General features: G+C 41.4%; 1 protein-coding gene across 2 annotated transcripts in view; it reads right to left on the reverse strand.

The window, feature by feature from the left end:
* Nucleotides 1–17,166, reverse strand: part of FRY (FRY microtubule binding protein) — a 653,558-nt gene that overhangs the window by 480,589 nt on the left and 155,803 nt on the right. The window contains exon 3 of one of the 2 annotated variants that reach the window (XM_073613351.1): nucleotides 12,372–12,468. The exons of the other annotated variant lie outside the window; for it this stretch is intronic. The gene's annotated coding sequence lies outside the window, so the exon portion shown is untranslated. The remainder of the gene's footprint in view (nucleotides 1–12,371; nucleotides 12,469–17,166) is intronic. 2 annotated transcript variants of the gene reach the window in all.

The following is a 17,166-nucleotide window of genomic DNA, read 5'->3' on the forward strand; positions in this document are numbered from 1 at the left end:
GCTTGGCCAGTCCAACACCTTTACCTTCAGCTTCTTTAGCAAGGCAGTGGTCATCCTGGAGGTGTGTTTGGGGTCAATATCATGTTGGAATACTGCCCTGCAGTCAAGTTTCTGAAGGGAGGGGGATCATGCTCTGCTTCAGTATGTCACAGTACACGTTGGCATTCATGGTTCCCTCAATAAACTGTAGCTCCCCAGTGCCGGCAGCACTCATGCAGCCCCAGACCATGACACTCCCACCACAATGCTTGACTGTAGGCAAGACACACTTGTCTTTGTACTCCTCACCTGGTTGCCTCCACACAAGCTTGACACCATCTGAATAAAATAATTTTTCTTGGTCTCATCAGGCAACAGGACATGGTTCCAGTAATCCATGTCCTTAGTCTGCTTGTCTTCAGCACACTATTTGCAGGCTTTTTTTTGTTGTGCATCATATTTAAAAGAGGCTTCCTTCTGGGATGACAGCCATGCAGACCAATTTGATGCAGTGTGCAGCGTTTGGTCTGAGCACTGACAGGCTGACCCCCCCACCCCTTCAACCTCTGCAGCAATTCTGGCAGCATTCATACGTCTATTTTCTAAAGACAAACTCTGGATAAGATGCTGAGCACATGCACTCAAATTCTTTGGTCGATTATGGCGAGGCCTGTTCTGAGTGGAACCTGTCCTGTTAAACCGCTGTATGGTCTTGGCTACCATGTTGCAGCTCAGTTTCAGGGTCTTGGCAATCTTCTTATAGTCTAGGCTATCTTTATGTAGAGCAACAATTCTTTTTTTCAGATCCTCAGAGAGTTCTTTGCCATGAGGTGCCATGTTGAACTTTCAGTGACCAGTATGAGAGAGTGAGAGCGATAACGCCAAATTTAACACATCTGCTTCCCATTCACACCTGAGACCTTGTAACACTAATGAGTCACATAACACCGGGGAGGGAAAATGGCTAATTGGGCCCAATTACTCACTTTTGTTGCCAGGGGTTTAGACATGAATGGCTGTGTGTTGAACTATTTTGAGGGGACAGTAAATTTACACTGTTATACAACCTGTACACTCACTACTTTACATTGTAGCAAAGTGTCATTTCTTTAGTGTTGTCACATGAAAAGATATAATAAAATATTTACAAAAACGTGAAGGGTGTACTCTTGTGAGATACTGTATGTGTCAGTTTGGCATTAAAGCCCTCTACCACCCTGGACCCCCTTTCTATGTTTTTTTCGGGCCCTCTCACTCCACCTGAGACCCCTTGGATCACAGGAAAAATGCATCAAGATGGTCCATTCTCCCATTTCCTCTGCAAAGCGTGAACCCAGAAGCTCTCAGCCCTAAATACATCCGGGTTCAGAGATGTCAAATTTCCAGCCTAAAAACCAGGTAAACAGCGGATCGAGCACAGTCAGACTGTGATCAGCTGAAGCAAATTACAGGGCAGATACTAGTCACCTACCTAATGTTATCACAAAGAGGGCTTGTTAGCCACCTTGTGATAGCAATAAAGTTAAGTGTAAAACAAAACTAAAAAAATTAAATGTAATAAATAAAATAAAAATAAATAAAAGCACCTCTGTTGCACTGCACACACGCACATATTCATGCAAACGCTTGCATAGGGCATGTACGTATATGTAAACAACAATTGCACAACACATGATGGGTGATAGAAATAATTCTAAGTCCCTCATTTACAATTAATTCTAAACAGATGAGCTGTAAGGTAATTTTGGCATTTAGTCGTCTATTATTGACAATTTTGGTTACCCTCGTTTTGCACTGTTTAAGCTCACAGCGTGTCATAAGTAGCCTTGTGATGCCAGTGTTTGCCTCAGCTATTGGAACAAGAAGGAGAACTCCAGAAAGTATATGGGAATCCAAATTGTCTGTTTTTTTCAGGTGTAGGGATCTGCTGCCCTCTACTGTCTGTATTTGTAAATAACTGGGCTGCTTAATTTTACAGTGTTTGGTTGGTTGGGTTGGAAACCCCAGAGGGCGTGCCCCAGATGACGTCATCGTGTGACAAAACGCGTGTAGGGAGGAGCTGACGTTCCGCGTGTACCGTCTGTAGGACGGGTGTCTACACAAGCCGGCCGGCTGCCTTGCTGTTTTATCTTCGTGATATTGTAAGTGTTTTTCTATTTTCCAATAAACGAGTAATATCAGTATTACGCTATGTGGATTCCTTCCTTTCTTTTGGGGAACTTCTGATTGATACCTTCTGGCTACCCATGTGACTTGTGCTTGCCGAGATCTATGCTGGTGCTGACCCCTTTTTGGGGATTGTGGAATTATCGTTCCTTTGATTCCTCCTTTGGATAAAGGCCCTGGCCGGGTAACAGGTCGCAAGCTTCCAAAGCTTGCCTTGGGGTAAGCGTACACTTTATGTGGGGTTATCACTGCGGTGCGGTGGAGGATTTATTTAATCATCATAACAGAAGCTTATTCACATGGGCTCAAGGCTTTGAACATTATCACTTTTTAATATAGATGGATGCTTTATCTCAACCTGTGCACTTTTTTGTTTGATTAATAGAGTTTCTCTGGTTTATTATCACCATTGTCAGCGCTGCTACTTACAAGTCCATATGTTTTTGTGTGTATCCCACTTTTAGCAGCTGCTTTTTTGTCACACTGTTTATTTATCACTGAATTTTCACATAGTTTCACTATTTGATGATGCAATTTTTTATTAATTTTTTCTAAGTGTCAATAGATTAGTTTTTCATTTAATTTATATAGCGCGGTATTTTTTATACTATAAATAGAGGAGATATATTGTCCCCTGGAGAAGGCCTTGAAGGCATCCCATATCATTGCGATAGAGGAGGATCCCTCATTAAACTCCCAATATTCCGCCAATCGTGGTGAAATATTGGTCGTCAGGTCGATATGAGAAAGCCAGTGGGCTCCCAAGCGACATAAGGCTGCAGTTCTAAAGGATAGGGAACGAATTTTAAGAAGTAACGGCGAGTGGTCCGAGAGTCCGCTGGGTAAATATGATGCATCCAGTACATCGGACAGCATAGTCGGGTTAGCAAAGGCGAGGTCAATACGAGAAGAGGTTTTGTATGTGGCAGAAAAACAGGAATATGCTCTAGTCTCAGGATGTTTCCACCTCCAAACTTCAGTTACGCCCATTACCTGAGCCCAGGTGAGTAAATCTGTAGAGAATTGTTTCGGGGGAATAGGTCTATCTAGTTCGGGGGCCATAATGGCATTGAAATCACCCATCAGTAACAGCTTTGCCCGATAATAAGAAATTACTTTCTCCAAGATTAAATATAGGAGGTGGAATATTCACCCATACTATTATATATCGCGTGCCCCACATCATGAATACTATTATTACATATTTGCCCTGAGGATCAGTATGGACCTGTTCCATTACACATGGAAAATATTTACAGATTAATATCGTTACTCCTCTTGCATATGTAGAATAAGAAGAGTGAAAGGCTTGCTGAATCCATGGCCTTTTTAGTGCCAAACACTTGCTGCACCTGAGATGCGTCTCCTGAAGAAGCACCATATGTGAAGAATGTAGTTTAAGGTATCTACAAAGTATTGCCCTCTTAAATTTTGAATTAAGTCCCCGAACATTCCAGGATAATATCATGAAAGCGGGGATATCACGTGCTGTCATTATACATCGAATTATAGATGAAAAAAAGGAAAAGTAAAAAACGGATTTAGCCTAGGTGCACATCCTAATGTACATCTCAGGAGCAGCACCCGATCCAAGGAGCCTATACCTAGTAGAAGCATAACCAATGTATGACCAATCATTCCAAAAAAGCAAAAAATCCATAAAAAAATATACACAAGCAACATCAATAAACAATTCCCAAGATGACAGAAGGGTATTGATCCTGCCCTCATTTGGTGGCATCTTCCAAAAAATTAGCCAGATCAGGCCTTTACCTACATATAACTAAATAAAAAAAAATAAAAAAAGAAATCCTTAAAAATGTAGTTAGCAACAGTTTGTTAATAACTAGTTGGTGCTGTAATCCAACACCTAGGGGAAATCTGGTTCAAAAATCAGGTTAAAAAAAAACAGCTCCGAGTATCGATTGATGCAGCTTCCCCAATACCCATGGGGTACAAAAGGTGGTTGCTTGTCGGCCGTGGCCGTCTTGGCGTCTTTAGGTCTTTGACGCCAAGACAGACACCACATTGTGATCATCCTCAGGGACCCCTGCTACTGGACTTTGCTATAACATTTATCTGGAGGTATCTTTATTAATAACTATATATACCTGGGTATGTGTGCAAGATTCCTGTTGACCCCATTCAGTGGTGGCAAACAATCCAACCGCCGCCACCCCCCCCGGTCGGTCAGGTTACGGACGGCACCCCCCCACAGTCGGTGAGTCAGTCGGGGCCCTTGCACTTGCCCCATCTCGTGGGCAGCATGGCGGGCGGCTTTTCTCTGGGCTGCTCTGGTCCCAGAGACCACCCTTTTTTGAAGCCTATTAGAGCCTTTGGCTTTAATCACGTGCTTAACCCCCCCCCCATTGGAGATGTCCCTGTATGTAGATCAGGGGGACGGACGCATGGATGGGGGGCGGTGCCCGTGCGCCCTTAGTGGATGGGCCGCCACTGGCCCCATTGCTAGTATTACCTCTTTGTACATTGAATGTATGTACTATTATTTATATATATATATATATATATATATATATATATATATATATATATATATATATATATATATATATAAATAATAGTACATACATTCATATATGTATATATATATATATATATATATATATATATATATATATATATATATATATTTTTTTTTTTTTTATAAAGCTCATATTATTCCCTTATATGCTGGCTGTAGTAGTTCTTCCTTTTCTTAATTACTTTGATTAGATTATTGGTTAGTTTCCCAATCCCTTCTGCTCACAGAGGCCCTGTTCTGGGTGGAGGCACTGCCAACTTGATTTTTAAACGCACTCTTCCACTTAGTGAAGGTTCTGGTTCTCTTATTTCCCTTCAAGTTTAGGCCTGGTTCACACCTTTTGCAGATTGCAGTTTGTATATTCCAAGTGCATTTTGCGTTTTTCAATACACATTTTTGATCCATTAAAGTCCATGGAACCAAAAATCAGAAAAAAGTCCCTGGTCCTTTCCATAGAATGCACAGATGTGAACATGACCCATAGGAAACCATGTTAAAGGTACTGTAGTGTGTTTCTGCAAAACTGAAAACTCACTAAAAAATGCATAAGTGTGAACCAGGCCTTTAATGCAATATTCTGTTTGGGAAGGGAAATTTCTCACATTTTACCCCCTCCCAAAAAGAGGGCTACACAGGTTTGCCCAGCTATTGCATGTAAAAAAGGAGAAAAGGCCACAGTCCTAAGGTTTTGAATTCTTCCACAAGTGCCTGACTGTTGGAGGAATAAACAGTGTATTTCTTCCTCAAAGAAAATACTGATGCAGATATTATTTTGTAGAGTTCCTTTGGGCCAGTTCACACCATGAATTGCACAGGAATGTGCTGTGTGTTTCTAGCTCTGTGTAATTCACATGTTATCTGGGTGCAGTGTGATTTCAGCCCATTCATCTGAATGGACTGCTGCAAAAGAAGTGCATGTGCTACTTTGCAAAACGCAGAGAAATTGGATTGCATGGTACTTCTGATTGGGGCATCATTAGCATTGTACCAACACCTGCTGCAGATCACAAGTGCAGTGCGTTTTGAACACAGTGAGGGAAACGAGCATGGAACGCGGGTTTTCCTACACCAAATTCTGGAGTAAACTGGCCTTTAAAGGTAACTTGAAATTACTTAAAAGTACCAGCAGGGACTTTAGCTCAACTTTCGTATTGAGTCTACTGTGAGTCCTGAATGCCTCCTGTGCCACCCTATTGGTCAGTGAAGCTGCCTAGCTGCCCTAGTGATGGGCTAATAGCTGCACAGCATTTCTATTACATTTCCTAGCCTAAATAGGAGATAAAAAATAAATCTTGTTCTTGTAGGCACTTGCAAGCTTGAAGAGCTGTTGTTTTAGTACGTTATAAACAAAGATGAGTGTTTGGATTGTATGTATACAGATGAACTTTTCATTTTATACATTTCTTCTGTCTTGTCTACTGTACCCTCTCTGCATCTCTCTTGTGAATTACCAGCACCCTCCCAGGATATAGATTTATTCAACTCCAGAAATAGAGTTTACAAGTTATGTTTTCTCCATTGTGTCTAATATATGTCCACAATTCAGAACACAAATCATTCTGATTATTCCATTTCTACTTAGCATGAGGGTAATTGAGCTTTTTATATGCAATATGAGGGAACACACTGGGTGAAGGTTGTAGGGAAATGCATGGTTTCATTAGAATGATGGCCAAAGGATATGATAATAGCAGTAGGGGGCTTTTAGGATGCTACAATTATTGGAGGATTATGTTAGTGGAGAACAACTACAATGCTGCTGTTGAATGTTACAGCATTGAAGATGCATATTATAATTGCTAAGTGTTATTTTGACAGCCAAATAGTACTCTAAGTGCTCCTCTTCGGCAGTTGTGAAGGTGAATGGCATTCTGTTTACTTGAACATTGGCAATGACTTCCAACACGGCTGACATTTCGCTCCTCTGTTATAAATAGATTGACATTGTAACTAATTATTTGGTAGGTCAGGGCTAACTAACATAGCCATGACTTCCCAATGGTGTATTCACAATATGAGGTAGTAGCGTTTTGTGATGAATTCATTTTCACCATAACTCTGCCTCAGGTATCTCTTCTAGTGCTCAGTCATGGGCATCTCTAATAGTGCTCAGACAACCACTCAACCAGATGCATTCTCACCAGTGCTCAGACACAAACATTCCTACCAGCACTCAAACAGGAGCATCCCAATCAGCGATAAACCAGAAGCATCCTTACCAGAACTCAACCACAAACATCCCTACTAGTGCTCAAACAGGAGCATCCCAATCAGCGATAAACTAGAAAAATCATTACCAGAACTCAACCACAAGCATCCCTACAAGTGCTCAAACAGGAGCATTCCAACCAGCAAAACCAGCAAAAGGGTCGCTGGTTCAAATCCCAACCACAACACTACCTGCCTGGAGTTTGCATGTTCTCCCTGTATGGGCTTCCTCCAGGTACTCCGGTTTCCTCCTACACACCAAAGACATATGCTGGTAGGTTAATTGGATCCTGTCTAAATTGGCCCTAGTATGTGTATGTATGAATGTGAGTTAGGGACCTTACATTGTAAGCTCCTTGAAGGTAGGGACTGATGTGAATGTACAATGTATATGTAAAGCACTGCATAAATTGATGGCGCTATACAAGTACCTGTAATAAATAAATAGTATCCCTACAGGTGCTCAGAAACATCCCTCACAGCACTTGATCAGAAGCATTCTACCAGCGACTGGCCAGAAAAATCTCTACCAGCCAGGAGCATCCCTATGAGCTCTCGGCCAGCAGCATCCCTACCAGCACTCGGAGAGAAGCATCCCTACCAGCAACTGGCCAGGACCATCCCTACCAGTGATGGGCCAGATGCAACTGGACCAGGAGCATCCCTACCAGAACCTAGCCAGCGCATGCCTACCAGTGCCCAGACAGAAGAAATCCTGGCAGTATGTTTTTTTTTTTTTCCAGGATCAGAGTAAGGAGAAAATACGGTTGATGTGGAAACTTGGATTTTCTGGGTTGGTTAATAATATATATTATATATTATTGTACTTTATATGGCATACACAAAGCCCTTTTCTACACTTACATAACACTAAAGGCTCATTTCACAAGCTAAAAACACCAGGATAATGATCCTTATTTTTAAGTGGGTTATTTCCAGAGTCTGATGAGATCTGAGAATGACAGTCATGTGGATGAAAATAAAGATTCTTCTTCTTGTGTAAAGCAAGGATTTACTAAAATTGGAACACACAGTATCTGGTGCAACTGTGTATAGTAAAGAATCAACTTCTAGGTTTTATTGTCAATGCTTACTTATAAATACCGAAGTTAGAAGCTGTTTGGTTACTATGCACAGCTGCATCAAATTCTGTGTGCTCCAGTTTTAAAAAAAAATTACCCCTGTGTGTTTAAGCCTATAGTGAATAGAATTACTGACAGCCAAGACTGAATAGTGAGCAACAGCAAATGGCAAATGAATTGTCTGTGACATTGATGAATCACGACCATGTTATTACATTTACAGCAACCCTAGCACACTGACTGAGAGAAAGTGACCACTGCTGCCTGAATGGCCGTAGAAAAAGAGCACGTAGGCTCTTGGGAAAGCAAGACTCTTGGGGAATCCTTCCAAACCTCACCAAAAATGGTGGGAACTGTCTCGGCACAAACTGGCAAAAACTTTAAGGATATGGGTATTTGGTCAACAATAAATGTAGATTAACACTAATCAGTATTCATATCTCTATTACACATCACATCCAATGAACGTTAATAGCTAAAGTATTGCATTATTGTTTAAAGACTTGAAGAATTTGAAAATAAAAAGTAAAGGACACCCCCTGCAGGCAAGCAAGAGAACACAATGTATGCATTAAACTTCCAAACCTATTTAGAAACTAATGTTTGCTTATTTTATCCAGTAGCTTCAAAATACTTGATATGTCTTGGCATAGCTGGTATGTGCAGACAATACACCAAAATATATATATTTTTTCCTGCACAGTAGATTTCTACTTTTTATTCTTCAAGCTTTAAAAATGCTGTTACATTGATATCAGAGAACAATTGGCTAAAAGGGTAACATTTTATAATCCAGCCCAACTGCTGTAGTTGTTCCTACCAGATAGGCAGCCCAACTGTTGAAATTGAAGACAACAGATGATAGACATGTATCATCGCTGGTGTTGTCTAATGTACTATACAAGAAACGAGATTACAATTCATCACAAAGATGGATTCCAGGTTTTGATATTTTTTCAGTTACATTTATCAAGCTTGGCAGAAAGAAAATATGGAGATTAGGTGTTCTGATTTCATTAGGACTTCACTGGCTGCACACTTGGTTCTGGGCCTCTGTAGGTAAGTGAGACAACCAAGTGACTAGCATTTTTAGGGAGGTCAGCAATGTAATGGTAGTCTAACTCTTTCTGCCATCGTGGTTTTTTTTTTTACTTTATTGTATTATGTTCATTTTGTAATCTCAGATGTTTGTCAAGTATTCCCTGGAGCGTGTATCAGTTTATAAAGCATTTGCAAGTAATATAGCTATTGGTGTAACACAGGAGGCAAAATTTCATTGCGCTATTTCTGTATGAGAAGTTAACATAGATCGAAAAGAAGTGATTAAAATCTCATATTATTGTAGCACTCACTAACCCCTGGAGGCTATTAAGACTCCTAGAGATCAGGTGGGCCAACATCTCACCTCGACTGTGATGATGTGAACAGATGGGCGCCAGTCACTTTTGGACGTTATTATAGCTTACTCAGGGAAAAAGGGTTAGGGCACAGGGCACCTGAACATAGTGCAAACTCCAAAAATCCCTCTTACACAAAAAGAACCTTTAAGCCAGAGCAGAGCTCTGTTTTATTCTGATCATAATAAGTTGTAGCACATGAAGCTTTTGGATAAGGCACCATACCTCTTGCAGAATTCAAACATTTATCTTACTCTTCAGAACACTCTCCTACCTCCTGCGCCAACCAAGATTCCAGCTTCACCCTCCTTGTGGGTAACATCTCCCATCAGGCCATAAATGCTTCATGCCCTAGCCTAAGGCCTTCTTTCCTAAGCAGGTGTCCTCTGCAGACAGCAGGCATGGAAGGTCAGGAACAACAGCTTTTACACACCCTTCCAGACATGTCCTGGGAAGCAAGAGAGCACAGTTCCCCAAGAAATGTATCACTTACCAATGCATAGCTCTCAATTGTCCCTGATTTCAAGGGACTATCCCTCATTTGGAACAATGCCCCTCTGTCCCTCCTTCTTCCTCATTTGTCCCTCATTTTGGTTTGATCTATATAGTTGTATATAAAATGCACTATTTATCTATTAAAACGTGCTAAACCTTTTTACCCAGTTTCTAAATTGCTGTATTTGTAAATTTCAAAAGCCAATATAAAGGAAAAGTAGTGGTAAAAAAGCACTTGTGGGTTTAACCAATCATTTTGTTTGTAAAATTCTTTTTAAGGGGGTGTGGGAGGGGGTGTGTCCTATGCCTACATACTTTTGCTAATAGGTGTCCCTCTTTCCCAATTCAGAGAGTTGGGAGGTATGCTAATTCACTACTGACAATAAACCACTGATTGGCCAGGGAGATATACATATTCATAACTTGGGCTATTCGATCTTCCACACAATTGCCTGGAACACTCAACACCAGCAGGCAGAAGTGAAAAATAACATATAGAAAATCAGAACTATAAAATCAGGCTGAGATTGAGTACAGGCCAGCAACACATAATTTTGGACATTGACACTACTGCTTATGACCTTATATAATAGTTATGGCCCCTATATAATCTTTTGACGTTTAAAAAGTAATTTTCAATTTTGCATTTTATTTGCAGCTATTATTAAAGGATAAGTTCACCTTTTTGGGAAAAATAATAAATGCACATATTTCGGCAGGGAAAATGTGCATTTATACATTTTTCCCTTGGGATCCTGGAAAGCATTGCAACCATGATCAGTGGATCATGGGCGCAATTGCCTACTCCTACAGGCAAACCCTGCAACTTTCAGTTTAAAACCCCACAGTCCATTCAGAACTACAAGCTGTCAGCCACAAAGGCTCATGGTACTTGCATTTCAAGTCATTTACAGGAAACTGTGAATGGATGATGCGGTAGTGTGGGCAGAGCCCTGAACGGCCGTGTTATTTTCAAATAGTGACAACTGGTGCCAGCTGTCACCCTAAATACAGGTGGAACATGTTCCAAAAGGTGAACTCATCCTTTAAAATAATACCCGGTGAGCCTCCCATGAAGATCGTTGTTCAGGCATACCTGTTATATGTTGACAAACACTCTGTCCCTGTCTCTTAATGGTGAGTGTCACCCTATGCAACAGCATAAAGTTGCTGCTGGAGCAAGTGCATATGGACAGGAAGTTGTGGCAACAAAGCTGGAGGAGATTGACAGCAATGTTTTACAAAAAAGGAAAGAAAAAAAGCAGAAAGCAGTATTTTCCAAAATGAAAGACCTAGCGCAATTAGGCACAAAGCAGCGGCTCGATCCTCAAGGTTTGATGCAGCAGGATCTGTTCTTTTGCAAATGGTTTTACATTTTATGTGGGATGTTCCCCATTATGTAAGGATTTGTAAAACTCCTCCCACTTTGTCCTGTTAAGAACTGCTCCAATCAGCTTTTTTTTTACAGCAGTGACAAAGCAAATCAAGTCTCTGTGATCATATGGGGTTCATTGACCTTTATTCATGAAATATGGAGATGTATTGTACAACATTTATCAAGGTGTGCCATCTGACAAACACTGGAGGGGTTTTCTTGGTGAAAGGAATAAACCCCTTTAAGAGCAATGGAACATCGTATTATCTGCCATATAAATGGAAACGTCACACTACAGTAACTAGAGCCTAGATCTGACACACTCTATTGAAATAAGTCATGCAGTCTGTTAATACCAGTCTATTATATTCCCATATGCACAAAAGGAAAGTGAATGACTTATTATTTACATCTCACAGCTGTTTCCTGTAACCAGAGAGGTGTCATGACAATAGAAAAGTTGACCAGGATGAGAAACATTGTATGAGGGGTATTTCATGTACTTCCCGCATCGAAATGAAACACTTGACACCTCATGTGATGCTGATCATCCCAATGACGAATCCAAAGGACAAACATATTTTGGAATCTCTAAAGGCTTTATTAATAGAACAAGAATAACCTTCAACAATGAAATTACTACTATTTACATAAATATAAGAATGGTGGAATCCTCAGGCATTATATGATTTAGAGCTGGACCAAAGTCACAGACAACAATAATCATGCTGGTAAAGCAGAATTGTCAAGGATCTACTTGTTCAGATTAATGGATAATTAAATGACATGCACAGAAGTCAGCTGTCCCGGATTTGCCTGGACAGTCCAGTATCTCTCGCTATTGTCCAGATGATGTGTGCCGGATTATGTCCTAAGATCACTTCCTCCATATTTGAGTTACTGGGCATGTGCATTAACTCAAATAAGGGTATTAGCTGAGGTAATCACAGCTGCTAATAGGTAGTTTCAGCATAATTAGGAGCAAGATCGGACAGAAAGTAGGCATGGTTTTGGTGGGACTGTCCAGAAGGTGGACGTATCAGTTGTGGGCAATGATTGGTAGTGTCCAGGGGACTGGGATGAAGATATGAAAGGTGAAGTTGTTAAGTAAAGACATGCTGACTTACTATATTTTCCTAGGACTTCTTCACCTTCTTTTTTTCCAGTCCTGTCCAATTGTCAAGTCATATTATGGTATAATGCACCCCCAATTGATCTTCTATCCTGTAGAGAATAAATATTTATTTTTGGTATTCAGACACGTGCTTCACAAACTCAATATGGTCTTAACGGGCAGGGAAAGACACTACTGTAAAGAAATCTTGCAACTAGAGCTCCAAAAACTATTAGTAACTATTAAGTAACTTAATGAGGTCCAGTCAAAATGTTTGTTTCGAGAGACGTTGGCCTTTAACATTTTATTTTAAGACTATGTATATGAAAACTTGACTGGTGCTTCTGACCCTCTCCATTATGACATGCAGGGCTAGGCAGCATGTTTTTTTTTTAATCCCCTCCATCTCCAGCAGTACATAGTAACCATTTATTTACTCTCCTACCTCTGAATTCAGCTGAAGGAAACAAAATTAAAAATAGCCGATATTTCTAGGTAAGACTCATTGCATGTGACAGCACTGGGACGATCATCAAGCACCAGGGAGAAGTCCATAGCCAAATGACCTGTGCAACTCAGATTGCACAGGTTGGCTTTTCACAAGCACAGATTCATTTGTGGGAACTACTTTATGTTGAATTTGGATCAGTTTTATTATTATTTTTTAAATGGTTGTGTAGCACTGCTCCTGCAGGAACTGCTGCAATATCTGTACCTAGGTCTCCCACTGATTATCCTGCAGCCAGTTACATGGTATTCTCACACAGCCAGATGCACACACTCTTCCGCTCGTTGTCTCCAATGACCAGTCTAGGGGATTTGTTTTTATATTTTATTTGGAGAACTTGGATAGGAGAAGGGAATTAGTAGGATACTCCAAATGAACTATGCATAAGCGAGGACAACTCTCTCTCTCTGTAGAACTGTGGAGCCGATTATCTGCTGAACCATACAGCATCTGTATGGAAGAACAAGTCCCTTTGTAGCAGAAGAGACTCAGTGGACTTTGTCAGTGGACTTAGACCCCTTTCACACTCTACCGCCACTGGCGTCAGCGGTAAAGCGGCGCTATTATTAGCGTCACTTTACCGTCGATTTAGCGGCGCTATTTGGCCGCCAGTGGGGCGGTTTTAACCCCCCGCTAGTGACCAAAAAGGGGTTAAATCCGCCCGCAAAACGCTGCCAGAGTGGTGTTTTGCCAGCGGTATCGCAGCGCTGCCTCATTGATTTCAATGGGGAGCAGCGGTGGAGGAGTGGTGAGTTCATCGCTCCTTCACCACTTCAAAGAAGCCGCTGGCAGGACTTTTTCTGATGCCTTGCCAGCACACCGCTCCAGTGTGAAAGCCCTCGGGCTTTCACAGTGGAGTGAATGGAGCAGCTGTTTTAGGGTTTTGCAGGGGCTATTTTTTAAGCTATAGTGCCTGCAAAATGCTCCAGTGTGAAAGGGGTCTTAAAGCGGCGTTCCAGCCAAAATATGACTTTTAAGATAAAATGCCCCTAGAATACTCATGCCTCATGCAATGTAGCAAAGGTATACTGTAAACTATGCCCAGTTTTCTATTTGTGCAGCATTGTTTTCTTACTTTGTGAAGGTCCTGCACAGCGTGGCCATCTCCAGTTTGAGCATCTGAAGCCACAGTGTCCTTTATCCTGGATTCCGTGCATGCTGGCTACCCAGCATGCACCTGCCGATCTTGCTCATGTGCAATGCGGTGCAATCTTAGTCAGCTTGGCATGGCTGTGCCATGCCAAGCTGAACAAGATTTTCCATAGATGCAAATGTTATGTTTTTTATGGGAGCAGTGCCATACCAAGCTGACCAAGATCTCCCAGGAGCCAATGCAAAACTGGAAATGATGTACGGCGCCACGGCCCCTAAACGAGATTAGATGTAGGCATAAATCAGGTAAATGAACAAATAAATAAATAAATTGCCAATTCATTTTAAGGATGCACATTAGTGCTGCATGGTGAGGAGTGGAAAGTGTGGGTGGAACTCCACTTTAAGTCTTCAAGACACTAGTCAGTGCTTCCTTTAGCTCACACACCCAGTATGCTGACTTCTAAAACCAGAGGGGGGATTTCAGCAACACACACTCAGTCTCAAGGATCCCTTCAGGGTCTATACTCACAAAATGTCCAGGGACAGCTGGTAGCCTCCTTCCAGCTTCCAAGCCACAGTCTATACCAGTGACATAAGACCAGATCCATAGACTTGCTCCCTCAGTCAGCTTGCACACGAACCCTGGTTTGTAGCTTCCAGGCTTCAGGCCCTCATGTCTGGCACCTGAGGCCACATGGTAGCCTTTGCTGGGGAGAGGCAGCCGCCTCCTCCCCACCTGAACCTTTCTCCTTAGAGGTGGGCTGGACTGGAACCCCAAGCCTATGTGCTCCTCAGGCTTAAATACAGACACCCAGCATTCCTTGGGGCACATCCCCTTCTAATTGGCCAGGGCTGTATCTGTATTCATGCTCTCACCTGCTAGGTTTCCTCCCACTGTCCAATATGCCTTCTTGCTATTGGGTCAGTGTGAAACATCAAGACAGCATGAGCAGCACCAGAGCACACTGAGCAGACCTCACTAATCAATCACTGCTCTCTGTTAGGCAAATTTAGGTGCTGTCTGCTTATCTACTTCTCTGTTAAGCAGAAAAGCCAAAAAACTATATATACTCTCCAGCAGGGCACTATATTGGTCTTTGTTTTTAATATTTTTATGAAACTTTTGACAAATAGACATTTAATGTAGGGTACACTCATGACAAAGGATCCCCAGGGCACTATGGGTTTTCTAAAGAACAAGGATGGCGGAGGCTATATGCATGTTCAGATCTTGAAAACTTCAGACAGAACTGACTTAAAGAGGAGTTCCACCCAGGGGGGCCGTCAAAAAAAAAAAAAAATTAAAAGTCAGCAGCTACAAATACTGCAGCTGCTGACTTTTAATTGGGCACTCACCTGTCCCTGGGTCCAGCGATGCAGGGGATCGAAGCCCCGCTCGTCCCCCCCCTCCGCTCGTCGGCACCGGCATTTCAACTGTGGGCGCCGGGCTGTGGCTTCACAGCCTGGCACCCACTGCGCATGCGCGAGCGGCGCCACGCGCCGTGATTGGCCGCTCAATCACCTGGGACCTGTAATGGGTCCCAGATGATTGACAGGAGGGAGGGAGCAGAGCGGAGCCCTTCCTGTGCCTGGGGGGGAAGTGATGTCACCAGCCCAGGCAAAGGAACAGGCAGACTACGAGGGACCACCTAGCAACAGGCATTTAGAGGTAAGTGAAAAAAAAAAAATATCCAAATGTTTTTTTGTTTTTTTTTTTAGAATTTTTCCAGGTATTTTTGTTTTTTGGGTGGAACCCCACTTTAATTATAAAAAGAAAAACAGGTACTACTGTCATTTTTTTCCATCAAAAGGAGTCCCTAACTGTTAAAGTGTGTGTTTTTTTTTTTTTTTTTTACTCTTTATAGAAAATCATTGGTTAACAAATAAACATTTTAAAGTGTAATGCACGTGCTCCATTCAATCTTATGAACAATGCATATACAAACTCTCCTGTGCTGGTCCCACACCTATGTTCTGTGCTCCATAACGGAGAAAGCAAAGCCCATGCTTTGGCTCAGCTCAGAAGATTTTGATTGGTGGCTGTGTGACCTCGTCAATGATATTTCGCTGGATCAGGGACAGGTGAATATAAGACTGGGGACCCTATATAAGTACTGTATAGTTGCATACAAGGTGCAGTAACACCTAAATAAGCACACCTATGATGCATACATTTATAGAGCACTATTTCTACAGAGAGCTCAGAGCAGCAGCAATTTCTTTTCAGTTACTCATGTATGATTAAAATGTTGTAAGTAGTCTTCTTAAAAGGCATATACAGGGGGTCAGGAGTGCTCTATTGATGTATTCCCGTGTGTGTAAATTAAAGACTGAGTATTTGTAAGCAGCAGGCTTTTTTAGAAAAGCAGATAAGGATAGCGTGAAAAAAAGAAAGTTCACTGAGTAAAGATTGCTGATTTTCATCACCCAATCATGCAAAAAATAATATTTTTTTCCGTTGCACAAGATTGGGTATGCTTTGTAAAGTAAAATGTCATGACATTGAATAAGATAAGTGCATATTCCTTTGCAAAGTGAACAGCCTATTTGCCTTTAGTAAATCAACCCACGTGTGTTGAAGGGGTAGCTTTCCACCCCTGGAATACTCTCTGGGTGGGCTTGCAAGCAGAAGCCACAGGAAACAATAGGTAGCTGCTCCTAATGCCACATCCCACAACTGTAACATGTGAACTGAGCTATTTGTTCACTTTTAGACCAGTCAGTTGCAGGGTGTCCTCTTTCAAGCATCCATACCCTCCACTTTGTGAACCAGCCAAAACATTTTGATTAGTTTTTTCTGATACATTAAAGTTCGTTAAAAAAATCTGAGAATATATTATACAACATGTAAGCCAATTCTTTATTCTCCAGTTCAACACTTGATGGCAGTACACAATAACAATAGTTTGTAGCCACTAAACCTGTCTTTTACAGAGGTTGTGTTATTTATACTTTAGGGGTACACCTGTTTGGCATAGTTATTCATAATAACAGATTAATATTTTTACACGCAATAAATTATAATTTAAAAGATAGTGGCTTTAAGTTAATACAAACATCAGAGGTACTTTGGTTAAATGCACTGTATATACACATAGTGGGTACAGTCACTACATGTACCAAAGCCAAAAGAACTTGAGCTAAGCTTACGTACATCAGTAGATACTGAGTAAAAAGACCTAGTTTATGAGTTAAAAAGAAGAAT

The sequence above is a fragment of the Aquarana catesbeiana genome, linkage group LG02 (assembly GCF_042186555.1).
Source record: "Aquarana catesbeiana isolate 2022-GZ linkage group LG02, ASM4218655v1, whole genome shotgun sequence".
Classification (NCBI taxonomy): domain Eukaryota; kingdom Metazoa; phylum Chordata; class Amphibia; order Anura; family Ranidae; genus Aquarana; species Aquarana catesbeiana.